Here is a 27,433-nt window from a genome sequence, read left to right as displayed (position 1 = left end):
AAATCTACAAGATTTCACTCAGTCACTTTTCCGGCCATGCTGCGTCAAATCCCTGCGCCTGCTTGAAGCAGGCGTAAGGATTGACGCAGCATTGTACCGATAGGGCACCCCCGAGCCTTGCTGGAGCTGCTTCGCGCTTGCGACGCCACTCCAGCAATGCGCCGCCCTTCCGCCATCAGATGCGTCACACATCTGTTTATCCTTGCGCCACGATTCGCTGCATTGTAAATGCGGCGCATCTATTGTGGCGCAAGGGTAAACTTGCGTGACGCATCTTCCCTGGCGCATCCATGCTGATTTGCAGGGATGCACCAGGGAACATAAATCTGCCCCATAGAGTAAAATGGTATTTTATTGATGAACATTTTATGAGTAAGGCAAGGGCCTTGAACCTGATTCTTTGGTACAAGGAGAGCCAGTGAAGACTATCTCTTAAAGTTATCACATGATCCTTTTTCTTGACTTTACAGCCCGGGTTTACCTCATAATTTTGAAAGTTCTGGGGCCTAGCAGTTTAGGTTACTGGCAAGGGTAAATTCAGGGAATTTAGGCATCCAACTAGCAATAAAGCATGTGCATACTTCCGTACCGCAGGAATCACATGGAAGGAACGGTAGAATTTTCCAATGTGCCTTCAGTGACTCAAAGCAGGAGTTAACAACAGAGGAAAAACAAGCATTTGCAATGCAATAGGTCTCGCATTTACGCGAGTTTGAGCTATTGACATTGCAAATAACTATGCCTTTTATTTTAGTTTTCGTTTTTAAAACATACATAAAAGGCATTGTCATTTACAATGCCAATAGCTTAAACTTTTATAAATGCGAGACCTATTGCATTGCAAATGCTTGTTAAGATAGTACAGGATTTTGTCTCCATGCAAGTATGCGCCCAATCCCCAGTGGAATCCCAGGAATTCTGTGACTCACTAGCTGTCTACTTTCAAGAAAAGATTTCTAACATCTATGCAAAATTCCCTGCTGCTGCCTTGTAGATCCCAGAGATCAGTATTAGATTAGAAGAGCAAGGAAATGAAACCCATAGTACTCTGGATTGTTTTCAGACGGCCACGTTAGAGGAAGTTCACAATTCCTTGGTCACAGCTAAATCCGGCTCACCCCATGACCCCTGTTCACTCAAGATGATGGCTCTTCTAGCCACTTGCTGTGCCCCTATGATCCTCAATATTTTCAATTGCTCCTTACAAACAGGAACTATCCCCACGACATGAAAGGAAGCATATGTACGCCCTATTTTGAAAAAAGCCACATCCGACCCACAAGTACTCAGTAATTACCACCCTATATCTCTGCTTCCTCTGTTGGGTAAGCAATTGGGAAGCCTAATAAATAGGCATCTGGTGTCATATCTTGAAACCAATAAAATTCTAGAGCCTTCGCAGTCAGGTTTCAGACCGGGTTTCAGTACAGAGACCGCACTTCTGGCTGTGACTGACTTCCTTAGACACGTGAAGGATGCTGTAGGTTCGATCGTACTGATATTATTGGATCTGAAACTTCTGGAAAGATTGCAGGCCTGTGGTATCCAGGGAACTGCATTAAAGTGGCTGCAGAATTTCCTATCAGATAGACAACAGACGATCATACTAGGGCCTTATTCCTCAAGCAAAATGCAGTTAAATAAGGGTGTACCACAGGGATCGTGCCTATGCCCAAAGCTATTTAACATTTAAATGGCTCCGTTAGCAAAATATTGTAGAGCAGTATGGCTTTGAGATAATCTCAAATGCTGACGATACATAGCTTAGAAATCAGAGAAAATGCGCTTCTCGGACGGCATGCTTGCAATCTCCAACTGGATGACTGAGAATTGCCTCCAGCTGAACCCAGAAAAACGGAGATCATGCTAATGGGGAAAGCCACAACCCTTTGGTCGGATGAATGGTGGCCACATCAACTGGGAGCAGATCCCGTGCCCAAAGTGTAAGAAACTTAGGGATAAAACTTGACCACACTTTAATCATGAAAGACCATATTGCTGCTACTACCCGTTCTTGTTATTATAACTTGCGCCTTCTGCGCAGAATCTTTCCCTTCCCTCCGCTAACTCCCACAGAACCCTTGTCCAGGCGATGGTGATTAGTAGACTGGACTATGGGAATGCTCTGCTGGCCGAAGTGGGTGAGACTTTGCCTGCAAAGCTGCAGGTGGATCAGAACACCGCAGAAAGATTAATCTTGAACGCTCCTGCATGCACTCCTTCCACGCCTTTGCTGAGGGAACTGCACTGGTTACCAGTGAAGAAGCGATCCTACTTTAAAATTTGTTGCCTCTCCTATAACGCCTTGAGAGGCAAAGGCCCACGATATCTTCAAGGGAAACTTACCACTTACGTACCGTCTCGGAATCTCAGATCAAGCACCCAAGCCCTTTTGTGTGTGCCCCGAATACGTCAAACTCGCACTGGGTAAAAGGCTTTCTCTTATCTTGCCCCAAGGTACTGAAACAACTTACCCATCGCTCTCCGTGAGACTCCTATCTACAGTAAATACAGAAAACAACTGAAAGCCTATCTGCATTAATATTTGTTGATTCCTCCCCATCATGCTCTCAACAGCATCGAGATGCCCCCGGGTGACTCATGCATTATAGAAATAGCATTAACATAACATAACATTAACATAACATAGCTGTACTTCACAAAATAATATATAGAAGGTGGCTACAGTTGAGGACAAAGATGACCATTGTGTCGCAAAGTTCCAGTTTATTGTGTAGTTGCTCCGCCTCCCTCTGACTTCATTCCACCTGGTGTCTCAGGGACATCAGACCTATCTGGATAAAGAGATAGTAGGCTATTTCATATGAGGCAGAGGGCACTCAAGTGCTTGATTCCTCTCCCTCCCCGGGCAGTGTTTTAGGAAAGATTGAACCATTCAGACCACTGACATTGGAAGTAATTCCATGGAATCCCCCTCCTGCTTGCCGTTTGGTGTTTTGACAGCTGAGTGCCAAATTCCAGATGGTGGTGTCAAAGGAGGGGGAATTGAGCTAATGGCCAACATGGCTAACGGCCAAAATGCATCGTACTTGGAGGGAGGGATAGGAGGAGGGTCAATCTGGACAGGGACCATGTGGTAATTGTGTGCCCTGAAAACCTCGCTAAGAAAAATAACTTTTAGTGATCAAGAAGGATGCAAATGGTGCTGAAGTAAACTGAATTTCATATTAAGATGAGACAGTCCGAGCCTTTCATTTGGAATAAACAATGGTTCTAGGTATCCTCTGGGAGGCAGGCATGGTGGGCATTTACACATGGTTTCCATTCTTTTAATTCTTTCTCTTAAGCACTGTTGTCTATCTGATGTTTGTGTATAGTCCTTCGTTAGGCTCCTAGTGAGCTTCTGTAAATGTCCTTCTTCAGATAGGATGGACTGCATATGTTTGAAAATGGGCAGATAATATTAATTAATGGTATTCTCAGTGGGTATTAAGGGTGTCAAATTATGTCAGTGTTCAATGTGAAAGTGCTATATGCTCTGTTATTTATTTGCCAAATAAGGAGACTTGCATCTAATAAAAATCTATATCGGGTGCCATGTCATTCAATCCTGCCAACCTCTGGCCATTTTTCCCTATGCCCAAAGATGTTTCAGTCCTGCCTCCTCCCAACCCTCTCCCCCACCATTAACAGTGCCATTAACTAGTTGCTGGGTTGTGGACTGCAAATGCATGGTGATGTAATGCTATTTAAAGAGGTGTGTCTTCAACTCTTTCCTAAATTTGAATAGCGTTGGGATGATCCTGATGGATATGATGATGGTTTTCCAGATCCTGGGTGCTCAGCTAGAAAAAGCCTGCTGTCCTGTGTTTTTTCTTTTTTACACTTCCTAGTCGGTAGTCTGGTGGTGTGCCGGCAGCAGGTTGGCCGAGAACCACCAGAGATGGTGTGTTTGTCTGCAAGATAATGAGGTGCTGGTCATGATGGCTTTGTAAATTATGCAGCTGGCTTTGAAGATGGTGCTGACCAGCAAGGGGATCAAAAATGTTAATCAGGTAGGTTTTGATGTGACCATATTTCTTCAGGTAGCAGAAAAGATGTGCTGCATCACATAGGATGCCCATAGGGGTGCCAGTGTGGAGTCTGGGAGGCCATGGAGCAGAATATACCACCACCAGATGCAAGGGCACGGGGGCATGAACGTTAGTTCTGAGTTACTTTCTGAAACTAGACAGATCTGTCTTTGTTTTTTGGCAATGCGTTCCTTGAGGGTGACACTCTAAATGCTGCCTTGCATGACACACAAACTTGCAGCAATCAGTGTGCACTGTCTAGTATAGGATTTATAGTGGAAGCTTACCCCTGCTGTACACATTTCTGCATCTACACATACATAGAACGACCACATGCAACGAAGGTTCACTGTGCTTTCCAGCAGACATGCAATACTTTTTTTTTTTTGAGAAATGCAAACATTTCTCTTTGTTAGCACCAGCTTCAATCGGTTACTTTGAGATGCAAAGGCTGGTCTGGCTATCTCAGTAGACCGGGCTTTCTGTCAGAACCTATGAATGTTTGCGCTGATCCGCTCACGTCAAACCCCTCTGAAAGGAAGGAGCGCAATATGCTTTTTGCACTGAGGGCATCTTTCAGCGCAAAATACCTTTTGACCTGGAAAGTAAAGACCACGCGCCACTTTGCGTCATTTAGCATTGACGCAAGGCCGTGGCGGTGTTATTGAGGGTAGACTATGAAACCTGATGAGTTAATTGAATCAAATAATTCAACACAGATAGATTAGAGAAGAGCTCTCCTCTTTGACAACATCTCCATGGAAACATGCTTCACCTACCCCAACGCAGAGCTGCGATGACGTCCAAGGCTTCAGAAACTGTGCTCTGACGGCCAAGCCCTCTTCAAGGAGAGGTGGAGAGGGGGATTATATCCAGCCTTGTAATACCGCCATCATGGCGAGTTCTTCTGTGTTCCTGTCAAGTGTCAAGAGGCCAAACTGCTGTCGACAAACTGAGGAAGAAAGAGGTACTAGAGTGAAGTTGGCAAGCTGAAAGTGCAGTGTATGAATAAGGCCGCTGCAAACCATTTGTTTTATCCCTTGTTTCATATTTATAGTGCTAGGTTCATCTCAAAGTCATCATAGAACACAAGAGGGTAGGTATATAAAAAATAAATCACTATGCAGATTTAGAGCAGCTCTGTAAAGTGCAGGGGTTTTCTCATAAAGTAGCAGATAGAGAGAATAGAGAACAAGAGAAAAAAGTAATGCAAAAGAGCAAATTCAAAAATACTATTATAGCAAAGTTTAATATGCACATGTTGCGAAAATGTAACAAAAGAGAGAAATGTGTAGGTGGAACTTTCCTGTGCACTCAAAAGCAAACACATGCAAGAGGTTCATAGACTATAGCGCAGAGCCAAACGGCATGCATAGGAGGATGCCTGCTGGGGTGACATAGTAATGGCTTCAAAAATGGAGGATAACAGGCTATTTTGAAGAATGTTTGCACATGGGAGTAGGTCCTCAAGTCCACAGACTGATTGCCACCTGAATCCAGGAGTCTGGGTAGTTTGTTTCACTAATTATTTGAACAGGCCCCCATAGAGCTAGAAGTGCCTGCCCCTGCCTTCTGAACAACACTCCCTCTGATCTTCACTTTTCACTTGAGGGTAGTAGGGTAGCAATTGCCTCAGTAAAACTGCGCAAGACCCCTGGGCCAGATGCAATCCCTGGAGATCTACTGTGTCATGACTTGTCTGCATGGGTCCCCTACGTTAACTGCCTGGCCAATGCCATTGCTTCAGGAACCCCAATCCCTGACACATGGAAAGGGGTGGCAATTATTTCCATCTTTAAAAAAGGGCATCGGGGGATTCCTGCTAATTACAGGCCAATGAGCTTTCTGAATACCCTCCAGAAAGTTTATGCAAGACAGCTACTTGATAAATTAAATGACTGGATTGAGCAAAAAGAAATGATGACCCCTTAACAAGCAAGGATTAGGCCCAAAGGCAGCACCATTGACCAAGTTTTAAGACTGCTGCTCATTATCTGGAACTACAACAGACTTGGAGATACTCCCATTTATATTGGCTTTGTTGATCTCAAATAAGCCTTCGACCTGGTCCCCAGAAGGCTGCTTTGGGAATCCCTAAAAGAGCTAGGGGTCCTGGAAGCTGTCCTTGTCCAACTCATAAGCCTCCATCATAACATCTATGCCCAAGTTAGATGGGTTCTGCAGAGGCAATTACCTAAACAAAATCCCAATATGCAGAGGGGTGAATTGGGGTGCGTATTGGCACCTACCCTCTTCCCCTTATATGCCAATGATGTAGTGGAGACCATTTCCCAGGGGAACATAGATGTACCAAAATTGGATGGGTCAAGGGTGCCCGTACTGCTATTCACCGATAACACCCTTCTAATTTCACAGACTCCCATGGGACTGCAGCTGCTTTTGGAGTGTTTTAGTACTTTTTTCTCCACCAAGGGTCTGGAGATTAATATCTCAAAACGAAATTCATGGCAGTAAGACCCCAAAATCATTTAAACAAACTCTGTCCCAAGGTAATTAAAGCCTGGAGTGCATTTTTAGATTTGAGTATTTGGGTGTAATGCTTTATAATAGGTTATCATGGTCTCTTCATATAGCTCCAGAGCCCTACTCACAGCCCTAGAATTATGCAAATTAAAGGGCCAATTAGCTGCTTTGGATAGGGATGAAATCTGGGGCCATGTGATATAGACCAGCTAATTTTAAGAGGAAATTAGTTTGCTTGCTCTCTCCTCCATCTCCCTAAGAACACTCGGTTAACACCATCATGTTTCTTGACATTACTCTAAAAAGAGTGAGGTAACTCCCTAGATTAAGCCCCCTTACATATTGCTTGGACCATGGAGGAGCTTAGGCCATACGGGAGTGCAATGAAGGAACTTCTGACCATCGATAGTCTCTGTACTTTCCCGTGGTTCAAATACATCCAGTCTTGGTTTGATAAGCGGGCCTTGGTTCCTTTTGGAAAGATCATGGATCATTGGTGGCATCCTCAAACACACAGCTTAAAACTCGCTACTGGAAGTACATGCAGGGCAGTCTCCACTGTACCCATACCTTTGGTAGGTTGACAAACAAATGTTGGCTAACTAAGGATAGTCCCTCTTATGAAGTATTTCTAGACATCCCATTGCAGCGAATAGCAAAATCACTATATTTGAAATTCTGCGATGACACACCCGAAATTGAGACATTTAAGACATCATAGAATCCTGGCAGTAATGATTCTCCCACGCCTGTCTACACTTTGTGTTCCTTGTTAGCCATTGAAAGCCCATCCCACGTGTTGTTTTTCTGCCCAGCTTATTAAAAGCCCAGAGAGAAATGGATACGTCCACTGTGTAAATTTCTTTGGAACCGGAGGCAGTTGAAAGCCTTAAGGTTATTGAAGAGTGCCACATCCATTCACACTGTATTTACAATAAGTAAAAATCTCTTCTCAGTGGGGCTAATAAGGAAAGTGAAGGGCCCAACATTCTAGGCTAAAATAAAACTGGTCATATTAGATTTATTCTCTAGCTTAAGAGCATGATTGTTTAAAATGTCCAGCTACTTTTAACTCTCCTCGGATGTTCCCCATGAGGGATGCAAGTGTGTTATCTTATATAAAAAAATAGTACCGTAAGACAAAGCAGATGGAAAGGGGAAGATTTTCTTATACTTGGTTTTACTACATATTCAAAGAGAACTATTCTAGGGCCAGAGGTAGATGGCCAATGACACTCAGGCAGAACCAATGAAAGCCAAATTTGTGGCTCGCGGGTACCCCAAACGGCTAGTGCGGGACTCGTACAAAAGGGCCAGATATTTTGACAAACAACACCTGTTAACTCCACAACCCAAACCCACTAACTCAAGGATAGTCTTTGTCACAAGGCATTCCACCATGAATGGCAAGATCCGACACATCATAAATTCCAACTGGCATATTCTCAACGCCACCAAAGCGAAAGAAAATGTCATCCCGAAACCTCTATATGCTTATAGAAAGAACAAGAACCTAAAAGACTTAGTGGTTCGCTCCCGAATGACAAACATGACCAAAACCCAGATTCAGACATCCCTCACAGGCCAGAACAAACTTGTAGGTAACTACAAATGTTCATCGTGTGTGGCATGTCAATTTGCCATAGAGACATCCACATTCATGTTCAACAAAATCCAGTTACAGCTAAAAACTCTCACCAACTGTAAGACTACCAACATCATTTACTTACTCCTGTGTCCGTGCAACAAGGGATACGTGGGCGAGACAGCACGATCTATGGCCACACGGCTCACTGAACACAGGTCGGCTATTCGCACACACAAGATTCAAGCTCCCCTTGTAAGACATTACATGGAAGCACAGCACAATGAACATCAAATCAGATGGTTGATCTTAGAAAAAATCAACATCAACACAGGCATTGCCAGCACAAACATACGTAAATGTAGAGAGGTCTACTGGATTTTTTCGCTTAACACGTACCAAAAGGGAATGAATAATGACATCCCATGGGATCAGGTACTCAGATATAACACCTAAACTAGACTCATTACTTGACATTATCCAGTTACCACCACATAAAACCGAGTAGATCCATGCAGATACATTCCAATAAGATAGTACCCTGTCTCCTCCAACAATACACAGTTGACTACATCTTATTCTCTAAGACAACCCGAAATCATGTATACATCAGATCTCCTCCCCAGTAGATGTTCCTATATATTCGAAGACATCCATTCTAAGATGGCCGCCATTTCCACGAAACAAATACATACCATCTTTTCTCTCCATTGCCGTCACGGTGACTCTCATACATACTGACACCTTAGATAAATACCTCACCTCATACTAATTCGTTGCCCATCATGACAGTTTCCCTTTGGACAAATACGCATACCCATCCCCTACTTCTCGATATAATGATGGTTGCTACACACTAAGATTTACGACAATTCCCCAGATTTACGACAACTCCCTATTTCGTATTATTGTCCTGAGTACACCACCCCAGTTCTTTACTTCACCATTTCAAACTACCCATTCGGGAAACATCCATCGGTTCTTTTCACTCCAAGATGGCGGCTATACTCCCAAACACGGTCGGGATCGCGCACCTCTACCGGATCTAATACTTACTATTCATTTCCGGGTTACTCGGGTATCTTTTAAGTGAAACCCACCATAATATAAATAGAGCCGCGGCCGCATACTAAATCGTGGTCATTTCACCCAGCCAGCCCTGCGGTCCATACAAGACGTGCCAGCATATAGAGACCAATCTTTGGGCCTCACCAAAACGTAAGTCGCTACGGGTATATTTATACGATCAACCTGTCAGCTAGCAAGCTGCGTTAGCTCCGCCAGCCCCTCTTGCTTTCTTCCTCTTGCGCGCCGACTTATACCATTACCCTCGGCTCGCATAATCAGGTCTCTTACCCCTTTCCCTCATCCTTATATTTTCAGAGACCTCACCGGTACGTTGAGGACCCATCCGTTCCGGCTACTTGCGCTACATCATAGGTAAGCACCCCACCATCACACATATGCCACTACCTCCTTACGCAGCCTGAATAGACAGCTTTAAACTTACACCATTTTTCATTGCAGCATTATTAATACATCTGTAGCACGCCATTACCATATCGCAAACCATAGGATCCGCCCTGCATTTAAGATCTCTGTCGAGGTAATTACTCCTGTACAACTATCCCTTACACCTATAGACATTTGCCACACATGCACAATCTATTGTTTTAATGTACGCTAGGAGTAACCACCACGCTTCTCTCTCCTTGAAGCCGCAGCTTCTCTAATTTAAAATCACTTACCAGCTTTCTGATGGTCACACGCATAGCTGAACCGAAATCCTAATTGACACCCATCAGGTAATAGGCCATGTCCATTTGAGCATATCCTTTAACCAATTGATCTGCCCGACAGCTAGCTAATTGCATCTTCCTATTTGTCCAGGGCATCTCATTATACCATACCTGCATCCTTACCTGCATCCTCATCTGGCGACACATCGTCAACATTTCCTTTTCCTTTGGGGAACAGTTCCATTTTTCACGAGGTATGAGTTTCCATATCTTTCTCTCATTTACCAGAAGTTTGTCAGTAATTAACAAACCCCCCATCTCCTTCACCCCTGGTTCGTGGAGATACCTCTATCTCCATCAACGGCTTTCACCTTATACACATGATAAGGTCACTAGATTTGAGTTTTCACTCATCCTATCCATACTTTGCTCCCCATCTCCAAACGTCACCTCTTGAGAGAATTACACCGTGGTGGGGGCTATAAGGTATAAGCTGATTAGGTTTTTATAATCTAAAAAAATGTACATAGTGTATGAACTAATAAGTTTCTCGTAGTTTTTACGGATTGTGTGATAGTATGAGCACACAACCTTCACTTTTTTAATTGTAAATAGACATTAGTAAAATAGCACCTACTTGCGGACTGTACTGTTGATTGTGATTTATATCTATTCTGTTTAGGATTACAAAAGCATATACACATGGCATCCTGATGAAGGCTTCACGGCCGAAACGCGCGTAGGACACACCAACGATTCTGCCATGATTTCTCACCAGTATAATTTGTTTTTCTGTATATAATCTATGTACCAAAAAAGATTGGAATATTTGTGTTACGTTGAAATCCCCAACTCATTATACAAGGAATAAGAAAGAAATGTTTGATCTTTTGTTTTGAGTTGATAAATAACGGAAACATATGAATGTGATTTGAAAAATATATATGTAATGTATCAATAACATGACAATAATAAAATGTAAATGAAAAACTCCCAGTAGTTCTCAGTCACATATTGTCACTAACTGTCCGTTTTGTAGGTTGTTGTATTCTTAAACATTATTCCTAAATTATTTTTGCAACTCAAAGAATGTATCACTACATACGCTTCCCCAGCACACAGGCGGAACTGCAGAAAACCAAGATGGATTTTTATCAAAAGGCACAGTTCCCACATGTAATAGGGTGCATTGATGGGACACACATACCAATCTGCCCACCTGCAGCTACAGAGTACATATATCGGAACCGCAAATCTACACATTCTATCAACGTGCAGGTAATTTGCGATGCGGACCACATCATTACCGACATCGTAGCCAAATTTCCAGGGAGCACCCATGACTCCTACATATTCAGGAACAGTGGGATCTACACACGTCTGACTGGGGGTGAATTTGGAGAAGGATACCTGCTAGGTAAATCATTGTGACACACCCTGATGTATACCTTGGATGAATGTGTTAATTACACTTTCTTTCTCATATGCCGTGCGGGCATTTATCCTGACTCCATATCTCAACCCATCTACCCCAAGTGAGAGAAGATACAATGTGGCACATAGATCTACGCGCAATGTTGTGGAGCGCACATTCGGACTCTTAAAAAGCAGGCTCCACTTCCTCCACAAAAGTGGAGGTGCACGTCAGTACCGCCCCATCATCTGCTGTAAAATAATAGCAACATGTGCCATGCTGCATAACCTTGCCACAAAGAAAGGAACAGCAGTGGAACTAACTGACTCCGAGGATGAGGGTGAGGATTGTCCACAGCCGGAGCACAGCGCAGCAGGTGTGGCAGCAGCACCAGATGGGAGACACAGATGGGCTGAGATCACATGCAACTATTTCTGAGTAAGTAATGAGACACAGCCAGTAACTGCAATTGCGTGACGGTGTTTTATTAACCTTAACTCATGCAATAGCATAGCACACCGCCACAACATGAAGGCTTCAACATGCCATGCCATTATTCTATGGACATTCCAAAGGTGAAATGGGTTACATCACCCATCTCTCAATGTCAGGTGATGGCTGTCATTATTTCCTGTGCCCACGCGCAGCACTGCCGTGTTCCCTGGGCACACTGTCCTCACTGGTGGTCTGTCCTGTGGCAGCGCTGTGCCTATCGCTGCGCCTCCTGGACTCAGTTATCGGGGATGTGATGATGCTGCATCTAGTTGCCTCCTCACTATCCCCCCCCTGATCCCCTGCACCTGTAGCGGCTATTTGGTTGGTTTGGAGCACTTCCAGTGCACTGGTAACTGTGACCCCCCCTTGCCACGTCACGGCTGCAGTGGGCCATCTCCTTCTGCATCGCCACCGAGTGCCTGCAGAGCACAGAGGTGGCAGTGGAGAGGCGGTTCCATGCCTTAGTGTAGCTGTCCAATTTCTGCCGGTCTCTGCGCCTCGCCAAACGATCCTCATCTAGTTTGCTGCACAGCAGCCTCACTGCTTCTGACATGTCCCTCATTCCCTCAGCCACAGTATTGTTCATGCTCTTTATGCCCTCCTTAATTTCCAGCATGTGTCTGTTCATGTGGACCATCTGCCGTTGCACTGATCTAATTGCTTTGCCTTGCATTCGCTGTACCTTGAGCATATTCCCCTCAAGACCGGCGAATACGCTTGAATCCTCGCCCTGTGCAACAGGACTGGCTGCCCTTGCTCTGCGGCGTCTGACACCTGTGTGGGCGCGCTTGGTGGGGGACTGTGTGCCTGCACTGTTGTCATCCTCTACCAGCGTGGAATGTTGGCCTCCCATGCTGTCCTCTTCGGACACCTCCATCTGCTGGAGGCTAGCCACTGTTTGCCTCCTGGCTCTCGATGGTGGTGGCGGTGATGGTGGTGGTGAAGGTGGTGATCGTGGTGATGGTAGTGGTGGTGGTGGTGATGGTGATGGTGCTGGTGGTGGTGGTGGTGGTGTGTTCCCTGCAGGCGACAAGACTTCCTCCTGTGTATTGTCTCTCCTGGGTGCCTTTCCTGTGTCCCCTTCATCAGCCTTGCGAGATGGATCGCCTGTGGAGACAGAATGTACATTTGCTCACTTGTCTGGCAGCATTGGCGTAATAATAAATTTCATGATTGCCAATCAAACTGACTGTCCTCAACTTGCTAATTGCTGATGTGTGTCACATGCGTTTGGGTTCAGTGGACTGACTGTTATGATATGTGTTACTTCTGACTACATCTCCCATAATGCATTGCTGGTTTTTAGGAAAACATGTACTGGAGTGGGATTCATACTGCCTCATTGGGGATTGGGGATTGGGGTTAGGGAGTGGGGGGCACAGCATGCTGTGCATGCATCTTACCTTGCCTGTTGCCAGCTCTGGCTGAGCTGTCTGCATCTCCAATCTCACTCACGCTCTCCGGCTGGAGGGTGGGCTCCACCAAAAGATCCAGGGCAGTTGGTACAGGCGCTGTAGATCTCCCACCACCTGTCTGCTTGGCTTGCTTGAGCCTATCAGCCAATCTCTCTTTTGCATGTTTTCTGAGGACATACCAGCGTTTTTCTAGTTCTTCAATTGAGTGCTGGGTTACGCCAATGGCATTTATCCTCTCCTGGATAACCAGCCATATCTGCCTCTTTTGTGATTCAGGGACGTGCAGGGAATTTATGCCAAACAGCTTATCATGGTCCTTTGTCACCTCCTCTATGAAAACCTCCAGCTCCCTCTCGCTGAATTTGTGTTTTCTTTTGCGCTCTCCTGCCTCCTTTTCCTTCTCCTGGTTGTCCATTTCTGGTCTTGGGTGTCAGCAAGAACTTTGCAAAGCTGCTCCTGTGTTTTTTGTTGTGCTCCCTGCCTCTCCAACAGCTTCAGGATCAGTGCAGCTGCATGGGTGTGGCCACTTCCTGGTTGCGAGGTCATCAGGAAGCACAGGATTGGCTGATTCACCAATTTGCGATTTTTTTCAAAATACTGGATTCGCTTATTACCGAATCGGTATTGTGGAATCGCTGATACCGATTCGGTAATGAGGAATCGGTAATTTTTTTTGCGATTTTTACTGAATCGCTAAATTTTGCCGATTTTTTATCTACATCTGAAATACCGAGTTCTTAATTACGAATCGGTTACATTCGCTATTAAGAACTCAGTATTTCGGTTTTACCTACTTCTGGCCCAGTTAGATATGAAATTGCTAACAATTGCTCCTTTGCATAAGCACTTATTTTATTGTGATTTTATGATTGTTTTATAATGCAGTATTGTCAATTGAGATTTATGGTTGACTGAAAATGAAATAGTATATAAGTTTTAGGGAAATAATGTTACCGAAATAAACCTAAACCTCATTATTATATGCCTAAGACCTTGATGTGGAGGAAGAATACATAACAGGGTGGGAGAGACAAGGAAATCATTCTGCACTGATAAGAGGTATTTCATTTCAGCTGTAATTTTAGCAGTGACAATAGGTTTAAAATTAAAACAGGAATGGCTGTTTGTGATCACAGGGATTACACTATTGTAATTGTAATTGCAATTGCAAATTGTATTAGTATAGTGCTTAGTTCTCCCGACGAGGTGTTCATGAGCTTTTGGAAGAGTAACAGGCTACTCCAGAACCCAAGGTTAGATTTTATTAGTTAGTAGATTAGTAAAAATGTTTTTCTATATCTTCTTCATGGGGATTAGGGATGGAAATTCTGTTAAGTAATTGCTCATTGACATTTCGTGCCTTCAGTTTCTGCAGAAAGGATACATTATTATTTGGTGGAAGGGAGTAGGCAGTTTGGAAAGCATTCATAGTAGAAAACGTAATGAGTGGAGGCAGGGCAACAGTTTACAAGATGCTGAGATCAGAGAGTAGAGATATGGGCACAGTTGTGAAGTTGTTTTCCCCTGATATTTCAATAGTTAAGCATTTATACATATTGTGACAGACATCTGTTACAATGGTACAATAGAAAATAAACCCAGCATGTATTCAATCAATTTATATGCTATCTATATATCAGCCTCGTTATAGATGATAGTGATAAATTGCAAAACTATATATATATATGTATAGATATGTATATATATATATCCAAAACCAAGTCTCGTTACTGGAGCCCCCGACCCTTCAGGGCGGCCTCTTCACAATGGGCACGGAGCAGCCCATCAATTACCAACACGGAAAAACACACAAGAGGCCCATTGCTGGCAAAACATCGGCGTTTATTCACCGTCTGGCACGGCAGATTCCTTCCTACTCCTAACGTTTCGGTCTCATCCGGCCTTGCTCACAGGTAGAAGGAGAGTTTTCAAAATTGCTAATTGCACTCTGCTGTGCGCTTTTAAGTTCCTATTTCTCACGTGACTGAATTAGGAATACATGTCACAGAGTGCACCACCAGTGAATATATAATAACACCTGGAAATCCACATTACTATTCACAGTGATTAAAGTCAGTACCTGCATGGCGGTGTCACTCATAGATGGAAATTACTTTAAAATTCAGGTGAGTTGATGTTCCCATTGCGCATTGCTGTACATTGTTCAAATGACGTGAATAAACATAAAATCCAGCCAGCACGATCATTGATGAAAATCATTCACCCCGAATCCCTTCCAGCACGCGTGCCCTTTTTCCATATTGGCATATCCTCAGTAGGCTGGGGCGCGTGAGTGGGTCATGCTCCTCAATCAAAATCCAAAGCCAAGTCTCTCGTTACTGGAGCCCCCGACCCTTCAGGGCGGCCTCTTCACAATGGGCACGGAGCAGCCCATCAATTACCAACACGGAAAAACACACAAGAGGCCCATTGCTGGCAAAACATCGGCGTTTATTCACCGTCTGGCACGGCAGATTCCTTCCTACTCCTAACGTTTCGGCCTCATCCGGCCTTGCTCACAGGTAGAAGGACAGTTTTCAAAATTGCTAATTGCACTCTGCTGTGCGCTTTTAAGTTCCTATTTCTCACGTGACTGAATTAGGTATACATGTCCCAGAGTGCACCGCCAGTGAATTTATAGTAACACCTGGAAATCCACATTACTATTCACAGTGATTAAAGTCAGTACCTGCATGGCGGTGTCACTCATAGATGGAAATTACTTTAAAAGTCAGGTGAGTTGATGTTCCCATTGCACATTGCTGTACATTGTTCAAATGACATGAATAAACATAAAATCCAGCCAGCACGATCATTGATGAAAATCATTCGTCCCGAATCCCTTCCAGCACGCGTGCCCTTTTACCATATTGGCATATCCTCAGTAGGCTGGGGCGCGTGAGTGGGTCATGCTCCTCAATCAAAATCCAAAGCCAAGTCTCTCGTTACTGGAGCCCCCGACCCTTCAGGGCGGCCTCTTCACAATGGGCACGGAGCAGCCCATAAATTACCAACACGGAAAAACACACAAGAGGCCCATTGCTGGCAAAACATCGGCGTTTATTCACCGTCTGGCATGGCAGATTCCTTCCCACTCCTAACGTTTCAGCCTCATCCGGCCTTGCTCACAGGTAGAAGGACAGTTTTCAAAATTGCTAATTGCACTCTGCTGTGCGCTTTTAAGTTCCTATTTCTCACTTGACTGAATTAGGAATACATGTCCCAGAGTGCACCGCCAGTGAATTTATAGTAACACCTGGAAATCCACATTACTATTCGCAGTGATTAAAGTCAGTACCTGCATGGCGGTGTCACTCATAGATGGAAATTACTTTAAAAGTCAGGTGAGTTGATGTTCCCATAGCGCAATGCTGTACATTGTTCAAATGACGTGAATAAACATAAAATCCAGCCAGCACGATCATTGATGAAAATCATTCACCCCGAATCCCTTCCAGCACGCGTGCCCTTTTACCATATTGGCATATCCACAGTAGGCTGGGGCGTGTGACTGGGTCATGCTCCTCAATCAAAATCCAAAGCCAAGTTACTTGAGCCCCCGACCCTTCAAGGCGGCCTCTTCACAATGGGCATGGAGCAGCTCATCAATTACCAACACGGAAAAACACACAAGAGGCCCTATATATATACTACGGTCGCCAGTAGGTGGTTATAGTTAGGACCTATTATCCATAGGAAACCCGCAACATTCTATTTGGAATAACTTTGGCGCCAGTTGACGAATCTTCGTGAAATTTTCAAAACTGGTGGGGCCCTCCGGTCCGCTCCTATCCTGAAAGTCTCCGGGTGATTCGTCAAGCGGGGGCTGAGAAAAAAGGGGGGGCCCAAAACGTGTTTTTCCCATGCAATTTTTCATAGGAACCTTTAATCACAGCTACAGCCCGAACGGAATTACACCAAATTTGGCAAAACGGTAGCCCTTGGCTCACACTCGTGCCTTTTGGTTAAATGGTGTAAATCCGTTCAGTAGTTCCTGAAAAAATCAAAAGTAAAATCATAGATATATCTGGGCAGAGCCTAACCACACATCTCATCGTGAGATCGGATTGGCTGTCAGCACAGTTAATAGAAGGTTTTAAGACTTTAGTTACATCATAAATCATTTGTTGATGGTACCATACTCATTTTAGGAATTGTGGTGTGTTCTAAGGTGATTTTACCATGTGAAAAAGACTTCTGCTGGGATATCATGAATCATGTTTGAGAGAAAACTATTTTCTCATGCTTTTCCCACAGAGGTTTGGAAAGTGATCTATAAGCTAAACTGAGAGCATTTTTTCTGTAAATTCACATTATCTTTCTCAGTCATGTGAGAATGAAGTCTGACATTCTCAGTAAAACATGCACATCCAACGAGGGCAGAGACTGTCATTTGATTCCTTTGTGTTCTACTGCAGCTTCCCAGAGTGTTCTAAAGAACAACTAGAGCGCTAACAGTCCTACTTATGACAAACGTATGGCACACCTGAAGCCATCTTGATTGGAATAAAGTGGTAACTCTTAAAACATGTAATTTAAAAAGGAACACAATTAGGGGGTTCATTTTGCCATAGAAAGTATGATTAGTGCTGCAGAAAGAAAAATTAGGGCACATTTTTGAGTGACTTCTCAAATCCTCTACTATTTCATAAAAAAATTCTGGCCTGCAGACTGAAACATGCACTTTCAATACCAGCAGCAGACTTCCCTGGTGAGCAGTAGCTTTACTACAGTGATCTAATGAGCAACTAGAGTGATAACAGTTAGGCCTGGGCGGTAAATTACGTTCCGTTCGCGGAATTTGCGGAATTTGGGTAATTTCGCGTTCCGCGGAGAACGCGAAATTGCCCAAAAATCTGCGTTCCGCGACTTCGCGAATTTTTTTGCTTGTTCGCGTTCTCAATATGCGTGTTCGCGAGATATTTCACCCCGAGCACGCAAACAGCGATCGCGAACAGGAAAAAAGTATCGCGAACAAGCAATTCCGCGTGTTCGCGGAATTTCTGCGTGTTCGCGGAGATTTTTTACCGTTTCGCGGAGATTTGCGTAACGCGATTACGCAAATTCCGCCCACCCCTAATAACAGTCTGAATTTATGGCAAATGTGTGAAACATCTAAATGCCTTCTTGATAGAATCAAAGTAAAAAACTGAAAGTATTCCTACTGAGGAGACTGTAGTAAATGAGGAAATTAGGAAACTTCATAACAAATCAGTCTCCCAAGATGGCCACCAGAGATAAAAGAGCCCAAATGTAGTACAAATATCACCCAGATGTAGCCCAAGTATAGCCCAATTACAGAATGTCCCAGAGTGTTCTAAAGAACAACTAGAGCGCTAACAGTCTTACGTATGACAAAAGTATGGCACACCTGAAGCCATCTTGATTGGAATAAAGTGGTAACACTTAAAACATTTAATTTGCAAAGGAACAAAATGAGGGGGTTCATTTTGCCATAGAAATTATGATTAGTGCTGCAGAAAGAAAAATTAGGGCACATTTTTACTTTTCAAATCCTCTTCTATTTCATTAAACATTTCTGACATGCAGACTGAAGCATGCACTTTCAATACCAGCAGCAGACTTTCCTGGTGAGCAGTAGCTTTACTACAGTGATCTAATGAGCAACTAAAGTGCTAACATTCAGAATTTATGACAAATGTGTGACACATCTGAATGCCTTCTTGATGGAATCAAAGTAAACAAGCATTGAAAATGCAATAGGTCTCGCCCTCGTTTAATTCTGTTTGTAATTAGGTGGCTTTTTAGCTTTGCTTTTATTAGTGTTTTTCAAACTTACATGTACATAACATGCATATGTATTTGTATTTATATAGATATGCAGATTATATATATGTTTATATATGTATGTCATCAGTGATGTCACTGACTATGTCATGAATGATGCAATATGTGACATCATCAGCAGTGCATTGCGGGCGCGCGAGTTATAGTTAGCAGAACTAACTATAACGGAGGAATTTCTATGGTTTTGTATGAGTGAAATGGCCAGCTAACTATGCCACCCCTCAAACCTATTGTTTTTTCTCTGAATTCCTAAGGTTTCTTAAATGCTAATTTCTAACTATAAAGTCTCCAAAACCTATGTTTTTTTCAGTGAATTTCAAAGCTTTTTTAAATGCTAATTTCTATCTATAATGTCTTTGAAACCTATATTTTTTTAAGTGAATTTTAAGTGTGATAGTAGTTATACCTATTTTTTTGTACTGATTTTCTACAGTTTTTTAACTGTTCATTTATAAATATTTTATTCTTTAAATAACATTATATATTTTTCCGGAAAATGCAAAAAAAAATTAGAAAAAAAATTCAAACTGAAATATTGGTTCTTTTTTTGTTTTCATTTTTTATTTTAATATATTTATATTATTTTCTTTAAAAAAAAGTTATGGTGGGTGCATGGATTCTAGCCACTATTTTAGAAAAGTCGTGAAGGATCCGCATACGGTGTGCAACGGCTGCAACATATACATTTAATATTACATGATGTGCGCGATTGGTATGCGACCAGTCCGTGACTCCTGCTCCCGCGCATTCGAGACACATGCGCATTACGGTACGAGATGCCTGCGCGGTAGCAGGTCCCGCTTGATGTCATATACGTGCTGGGGCGTGCTGGGTTTAAATATATTTTTGCGAAGTCGGGTGCGTGCATTGTGAGGGCAGAGAACCAGGTCAGCAGAGGTGCTGTAGAGCCAGAGAAACCAGGTCAGCGGAGCCATTGTAGAGCCAGAGAACCAGGTCAGCAGAGCTGCTCTAGAGCCTAAGAAGCAGGTCAGCAGATCTGCTCTAGAACCAGAGACCCAGGTCAGCAAAGCTGCTCTAGAGCCAGAGACCCAGGTCAGCAGAGCTGCTCTAGAGGCCGAGAACCAGGTCAGCAGAGCTGCTGTAGAGCCAGAGAAACCAGGTTAGCAGAGCTGCTTTAGAGGGAGAGAACCAGGTCAGCAGAACTGCTTTAGAGCCAGAGAACCAGGTCAGCAGAGCTGCTCTAGAGCCAGAGAACCAGGTCAGCAGAGCTGCTTTAGAGCTATAGAACCAGGTCAGCAGAGCTGCTCTAGAGCCAGAGAACCAGGTTAGCAGAGCTATTTACAGGGAGAGAACCAGGTCAGCAGAGCTGCTTTAGATTTAGAGAACCAGGTCAGCAGAGCTGCTCTAGAGCCAGAGAACCAGGAAGCAGAGCTGCTTTAGAGCCATAGAACAAGGTCAGCAGAGCAGCTTTAGAGCCAGAGAACCAGGTCAGCACAGCTGGTCTAGAGGCAATAAACCAGGTCAGCAGAGCTGCTCTAGAGTCAGAGAACCAGGTCAGCAGAGCTGCTCTAGAGGCAGAGAACCAGGTCAGCAGAGCTGCTCTAGAGCCAGAGAACCAGGTCAGCAGAGCTGATTTAGAGGGAGAGAACCAGGTCAGCAGAGCTGCTTTAAAGCAAGAGAACCAGGTCAGCAGAGCTGCTCTTGAGCCAGAGAACCAGGTCAGCAGAGCTGCTTTAGAGCCAGAGACCCAGGTCAGCAAAGCTGCTCTAGAGGCCGAGAACCAGGTCAGCAGAGCTGCTGTAGAGGCAGAGAAACCAGGTCAGCAGAGCTGCTGTAGAGCCAGAGAAACCAGGTCAGTAGAGCTGCTTTAGAGCGAGAGAACCAGGTCAGCAGAGCTGCTTTAGAGGGAGAGAACCAGGTCAGCAGGTCTGCTTTAGAGCCAAGGGACCAGGTCAGCAGAACTGCTTTAGAGCCATAGAACCGGGTCAGCAGAGCTGCTTTAGAGCCAGAGAACCAGGTCAGCAGAGCTATTGTAGAGCCAGAGAACCAGGTCAGCAGAGCTGCTCTGGAGCCTAAGAACTAGGTCAGCAGAGCTGCTCTAGAGCCAGAGAACCAGGTCAGTAGAGCTGCTGTAGAGCCAGAGAAACCAGGTCAGCAGAGCTGCTTTAGAGGGAGAGAACCAGGTCAGCAGAGCTGCTTTAGAGCCATATAACTAGGCCAGCAGAGCTGCTTTAGAGCCAGAGAACCAGGTCAGCAGAGCTGCTCTAGAGCCTAAGAACCAGGTCAGCAGAGCCACTGTAGAGCCAGAGAAACCAGGTCAGTAGAGCTGCTTTAGAGGGAGACAACCAAGTCAGCAGAGCTGTTCCAGAGGGAGAGAACCAGGTCAACAGAGCTGCTCTAGTGCCAGAGAACCAAGTCAGCAGAGCTGCTTTAGAGCCATAGAACAAGGCCAGCAGAGATGCTTTAGAGCCAGAGAACCAGGTCAGCAGAGCTGCTCTAGAGCCTAAGAACCAGGTCAGCAGAGCTGCTTCGAGGGAGAGAACAAGGTCAGAAGAGCTGCTTTAGAGCCAGAGAACCAGGTCAGCAGAGCTGCTCTAGCTGACACTGACTGACTGACACTGACTGACCGACACTGACAGATTGATACTGACTGACACTGATTGACTGACACTGACAGATTGATACTGACTGACACTGATTGACTGACACTGACACTGACTGAAACTAATTGACTGACACTGACTGACTGACACTGATTGACTGACTGACTGACACTGACCGACACTGATTGACTGACACTGACTGACACTGACTGACTGACACTGACTGACTGACTGACTGACACTGACTGACTACTCTCCTACTCACTCTCTACTACTCACTCTCTACTACTCTCTACTACTCACTCTCTACTACTCTCTAATACTCACTCTCTACTATTCACTCTCTACTACTCACTCTCTACTACTCTCTACTACTCTCTCTACTACTCACTCTCTACTACTCACTCGCTACTAATCTCTACTACTCATTCTCTACTACTCACTCTCTACTACTCTCTACTACTTACTACTACTCTCTACTATTACTCTCTACTACTCATTCTCAAATACTCTCTACTACTCTCTTCTACTCTGTAACACTCACTCTCTACTACTCTACTACTCACTCTCTACTACTCTCTCTCTACTACTCACTCTACTACTCTCTACTACTCACTCTCTACTACTCACTCTCTACTATTCACTCTCTACTACTCACTCTCTACTACTCGCGTTCCACTACTCGCTCTCTACTACTCTCTCTCTACTAGTCACTCTCTACTACTCACTCTACTACTCGCTACTACTCATTCTCTACTACTCACTCTCTACTATTCACTCTCTACTACTTCCTCTCTAATACTCTCTACTACTCACTCTCTACTACTCGCTCTCTACTACTCACTCTCTACTACTCACTCTCTACCACTCTACTACTCTCTACTACTCTCTCTACTACTCACTCTCTACTACTCTCTACTACTCACTCTACTAGTCTCTATTACTCTTTACCACTCACTCTCTACTACTCTACTACTCACTCTCTACTACTCTCTCTGCTACTCACTCTCTACTACTCACTCTAGTACTCTCTACTACTCACTCTCTACTACTCTCTCTCTACTACTCACTCTCTACAACTCTCTACTACTCACTCTCTACTACTCACTCTCTACTACTCGCTGTCTACTACTCTCTACTTCTCACTCTCCGCTACTCACTCTCCACTACTCGCTCTAAACTACTCTCTACTACTCACTCTATTACTCACTCTCTGCTACTCTCTACTACTCTTTCTACTTCTCACTCTCTACTACTCTCTCTACTACACACTCTCTACTACTCTCTACTACTCATTATCTACTACAAACTCTCTACTACTTGCTCTCTACTACTCGCTCTCTACTACTCTCTACTACTCACTCTACTACTCTCTAATACTCACTCTACTACTCACTCTCTACTACTCTCTACTATTCACTCTTTACTACTACACTAGTCTCTACTATTCACTCTCTACTACTCAATCTCTACTACTCTCTATTACTCTCTCTCTACTACTCACTTTCTACTACTCTCTACTACTCACTCTCTACTACTCTCTACTACTCACTCTCTACTATTCTCTCTCTACTACTCACTCTCTACTACTCACCCTCTACTACTCTCTACTACTAACTCTCTACTACTCTCTCTACTACTGCTCTCTACTAATCTCTACTACTTACTCGCTACTACTCCCTCTCTACTACTCTCTACTACTCACTCTGCTACTCTCTCTCTACTACTCTCTACTACTCACTCTACTACTCACTCTCTACTACTCTCTACTACTCTCTCTCTGCTACTCACTGTACTACTCACTATCTACTACTCTCTACTACTCTCTACTACTCACTCTACTAGTCACTCTCAACTACTCTCTACTACTCACTCTCTACTACTCACTCTCTACTACTCACTCTACTACTGTCTACTACTCACTCTCTGCTACTCCTCTCTGCTACTCTCTCTACTACTCTCTACTACTCTCTACTACTCTCTACTACTCTCTACTACTCACTCTCTACTCTCTATTACTCACTCTCCACTCTCTGCATCTCTACCTCACTCTCTACTACTCTCTACCTCTCTATCTCTACCTCTCTACCTCTACCTCTCTACCTCTACACCTCTACCTCTGCACCTCTACCTCTCTACCTCTCTCTACCTCTCTCTACCTCTCTCTACATGCACACATATGCACATATATATACTCTCTACTACTCACTCTCTACTACTCGCTCTCTACTACTCTCTACTACTGTTGGACCCGGCCTCGTGGCGTGGTCCTGACTTCCCGGGGGTTGGGCCCGTTCCCCGCCCTAGCCCCCACGAGCTACCCATCCGGGCCGCATGAGGTCACCTACACCTTGGGGCTCCGCCATGTTGTCACCTGCCACGTGACCCTGCACACCAGTCCTCACGACTCCGCTCAACCCGGCCTCGGCCCCAGCAGGGCCCAGACATTGAGGCACCAAGAACTGGCCAGGGGGTGTCACGTGAACACCTCATCGCCCTGGCGGAGGGCGGTATCGATGGTACCCCCCAACCGTCCCCACACACCGAGGTGCGATCGGCCTCCATCTCTCCTGGGCCGGGCGCCTCTCCTGCTGGGCGTCTGGCCGCTCCCAACCCGGCCTCTCCGCCCCCCCGGGCGCAAGGGTCCGGACATCAAAGGGCTCCAGACCTATATCTGGGGCGACCCCGCCACAGACCGGCAGTTGTATCCCGGAGTCGAGAGCCCTGCTGATCGAATCGCGGCCGACCCTACGGAGAAGATTTCTTGCTTGAAACCACCACGAGCCCTGCAGACTGCGTCGCGGCTCCTTCTTGCTGAAACCTTGAAGCCCCCCGGAACATCGGGGCCCTGCTGACGCTGTCGCAGCCCAACCTCACTGAAGCCTCCCTCGGAGCCCTGCTGACGACGTCGCGGCTCGAGCTGAGCAGAAACCATCTTGAGAGTCCCGCTGACCTGGTCACGGCTCCCCACGAACTGAACGCCAGAGCCCTGCTGACACCGTCGCGGCTCGACACCTCCGAGACCCGGAGGTCCTCCAGCTTGAGGATAAGAACTGGGCCCCAGGTACCCTCGTACCAAGCTCCTGCCTAAGACTGTCCCGCTACCCCTTTCCTCCTAAAAGAGACACTGAGACTTTTTGCGGATCCCTGGATCCCCTGTTTGTGTAATATTGAACCCGTAACCTTTTAAAGTGCTGAAAAAGAATTGCTCATCTTGAGACAACCTCCTTGAGTCCGGTGTGGTGGTGTTGCTGTGCTAGTACAGAATAGGAGAAGGATCTCCCAGGAGGCTTCTCTGCAGCGCTCGGCTATTTCGTACAGTGCGGGGGCCCCCCCTGAGTGGTCTCGCCGACTCCTCGGGGTCCGCCTTCCAACATTTGGTGGCCAGCGACGGGATCCGAGCCGAACGCAGTACGTACCAGCCAGTACCCACTAGCTACCCATCCAGACAAACAGAAGTCATGAGCAACCAAGAAAACAACACGACCACGGAGCTCCAGCCCGAACGGTTGGAGGAATACACGCACAAAGAATTGAAACAGTTCTGCAAGGACAAAGGCATTGCAACCACCGACCTAGGTACCAAAGAGGAGATGCAGAAAGCCCTGAGAACCTGGCTGGAGGCCGAGGCAGGCCACTCCCAGGAAGAAGGTCCCCTGCCCCTGACGGTGGCCAGATCAACCGCACCGACTCCGGAAACCGGAGGAAGAAAGAGCCTAGAAACCGGCCTCTCCGAAGAGAAGATACGAGAGCGGGAGAAGGTCCGGAACCACGAACTAGAGCTTGCACGACTGCGGCTGGACGGTGAACTCCAGCTGGCGGAAAAGAAACTGGCCCTAGAGCAGCTACGGCTACAAGAGGAAATAGAAGAGAAGAGACGGCACCGAGAGTTGGAGGAAAAAAGACTGACCCTTGAGCACGAGCGAAGTCTCAAAGAGCTCGAAATCAAGGCAAAGAACGGGGGGACCGACACCCCCAGTAATAGAGACACCCTACCGCCTGCCGAGGCCAAGGTACATATCCCGAAAGATGTCGTCAAGGAGTACTATAAGAATGACAACATCCAACAATGGTTCAGGGCATACGAGGTGGCCATGACCTGCCATCGGGTGCCCCGAAAGGACTGGGGCGCCGGCCTGTGGGGTCGGCTCCTGAGTGAAGGTCGAGACACGCTGCTCCAGCTGCCAGAGGAGGTGATGACCTCCTACGACCACATGAAGGAGGCCCTGCTCACCCGCTACGGGCTAACCGCGGAAATGTACCGCCAGCGGTTCAGAGACTGCAAGAAGATCCCGGGTACTACATGGGTGGAATATGTGGACTTTTTCAGCCGGACCCTAGAAGGATGGATCAAAGGTAGCAAAGTCACCACCTACGGGCAGCTGGTCGACCTCATTGTTTGGGAACATCTCTCCAACAATTGCTTCGTGGAGCTAAGGCAACACCTCCTCGACAGCAAGATGACCGACCCACGAAAACTCGCCGTTGAGGCCGATCGATGGGTCAACACCCGAGTCCCCCGGAACTCGATGAGGGAGTACCAGAGGAACCCCACCGGACCTCCCCGCCAACGCGGTGGAGGGGGCGGGCCGAACAGGAACCGGGACCCCCCGCAGGGGCCCCCAGGAGCCCACCTCGATGGCCGCCGCAGCAACACCTCTCCCCGAGCCTAGCCCGAAGAGGGGCGACCCCAGCCAGAACCGGACCACGGCCCCCAGCAACCTGCTATGACTGCCAACAAACCGGACACTATGCCAGCGATCCGGTCTGCCCCCTGAACCGAAGGAGCGGGGCCGGCGGGCCCCCGCCCCGACAGCTGGCGGCCGCCGCCCTGGGGGAAGGAGAAGAAGAGGAAGAAACCCTCGACTGAGGAACCACCGAATGGGAGCCGGCGGCCATGTCCCTGGTCTGCCTGGGCAGCCGAGAAATGGTGCCCCGCACCCCCATCCCAAGCAACACCCAGAAGTACCGGCAGCAGGTCACCGTCAATGGACAACGGGCCGAAGCCCTTCGTGACACCGGCACCAGTGTCACCGCTGTCCGCTGCCACCTGGTGACCCCCGAACAGATCCTACCCAATGTGCTGTGCCCCGTCGGGACGGCCGACAACAGCGAAAGCCTGTGCCAGATGGCCCTTGTCCCCTTCGAGTGGGGAGGGGTGACAGGCCTACTAAAAGTGACTGTCCGCGACGACGCACCGGTAGACTGCCTCCTGGGGAACAACCTGGAGAGTTCCCCCTGGGCTCAAGTGGAGCGACGAGAGCACCTCCGAATGCTGGGACTATCCGAATGGGCCTGCGCCATCACCCGGTCCATGACCGCCCAGGCCCCCCGCTCGTCCCTGGCCCCCGGTGCCGCCCCGCCCGAGGGGCTCGCACCACCCCCCGCCTGCAGCGAGGGGGAGGCGGACACCGACACTGGACCTACTGAACCCTCCCCCGAGGAGATTGCTTCCCTCGGCGCCCTACCAGAACTTGCACAATGGCGCCACGAAGGGGGCCCCACCCGAGAGCAGTTCCAGCAAGACCAGCAGTCCTGTCCCTTTCTCGAAGGGGTCCGACAACAAGCGTCCGCACAAGCCAACGGGGACCAGACCGGTACCCACTGGGTCTACTGGGCCGAGGGCCTGTTGTACAGTGAACAGAAAGTGGCAGAACTCGGGGCCAGCCGCGTGTTGGTGGTCCCCCTCCGCTTCCGGGAGTTCCTTCTCAACCTGGCCCATGACGTGCCCCTCGCCGGACACCTAGGGCAAGATAAAACTTACAGCCGTCTGGTGACCCACTTCTACTGGCCCCGGATGCGGAGAGACGTGGACAACCACTGCCGGTCCTGCCAGAGCTGCCAAGCCAGCGGGAAGACGGGGGGTCGGGTCAAGGCCCCCCTCCAGCCCTTTCC

General features: G+C 46.5%; 1 long non-coding RNA gene across 1 annotated transcript in view; it reads right to left on the bottom strand.

Moving 5' to 3' along the window:
• LOC146809281 (uncharacterized) overlaps positions 1-27,433 on the bottom strand; it is a 455,746-nt gene that overhangs the window by 74,206 nt on the left and 354,107 nt on the right. Inside the window, exon 3 of the long non-coding RNA XR_014966387.1 lies at positions 4,814-4,986. This is a non-coding gene — a long non-coding RNA (uncharacterized LOC146809281). The remainder of the gene's footprint in view (positions 1-4,813; positions 4,987-27,433) is intronic.

Source organism: Triturus cristatus, chromosome 7 (assembly GCF_964204655.1).
Source record: "Triturus cristatus chromosome 7, aTriCri1.1, whole genome shotgun sequence".
Lineage (NCBI taxonomy): Eukaryota > Metazoa > Chordata > Amphibia > Caudata > Salamandridae > Triturus > Triturus cristatus.
Note: the sequence above shows the minus strand (reverse complement) of the source record. Positions and strands in the feature narration are given on the sequence as shown.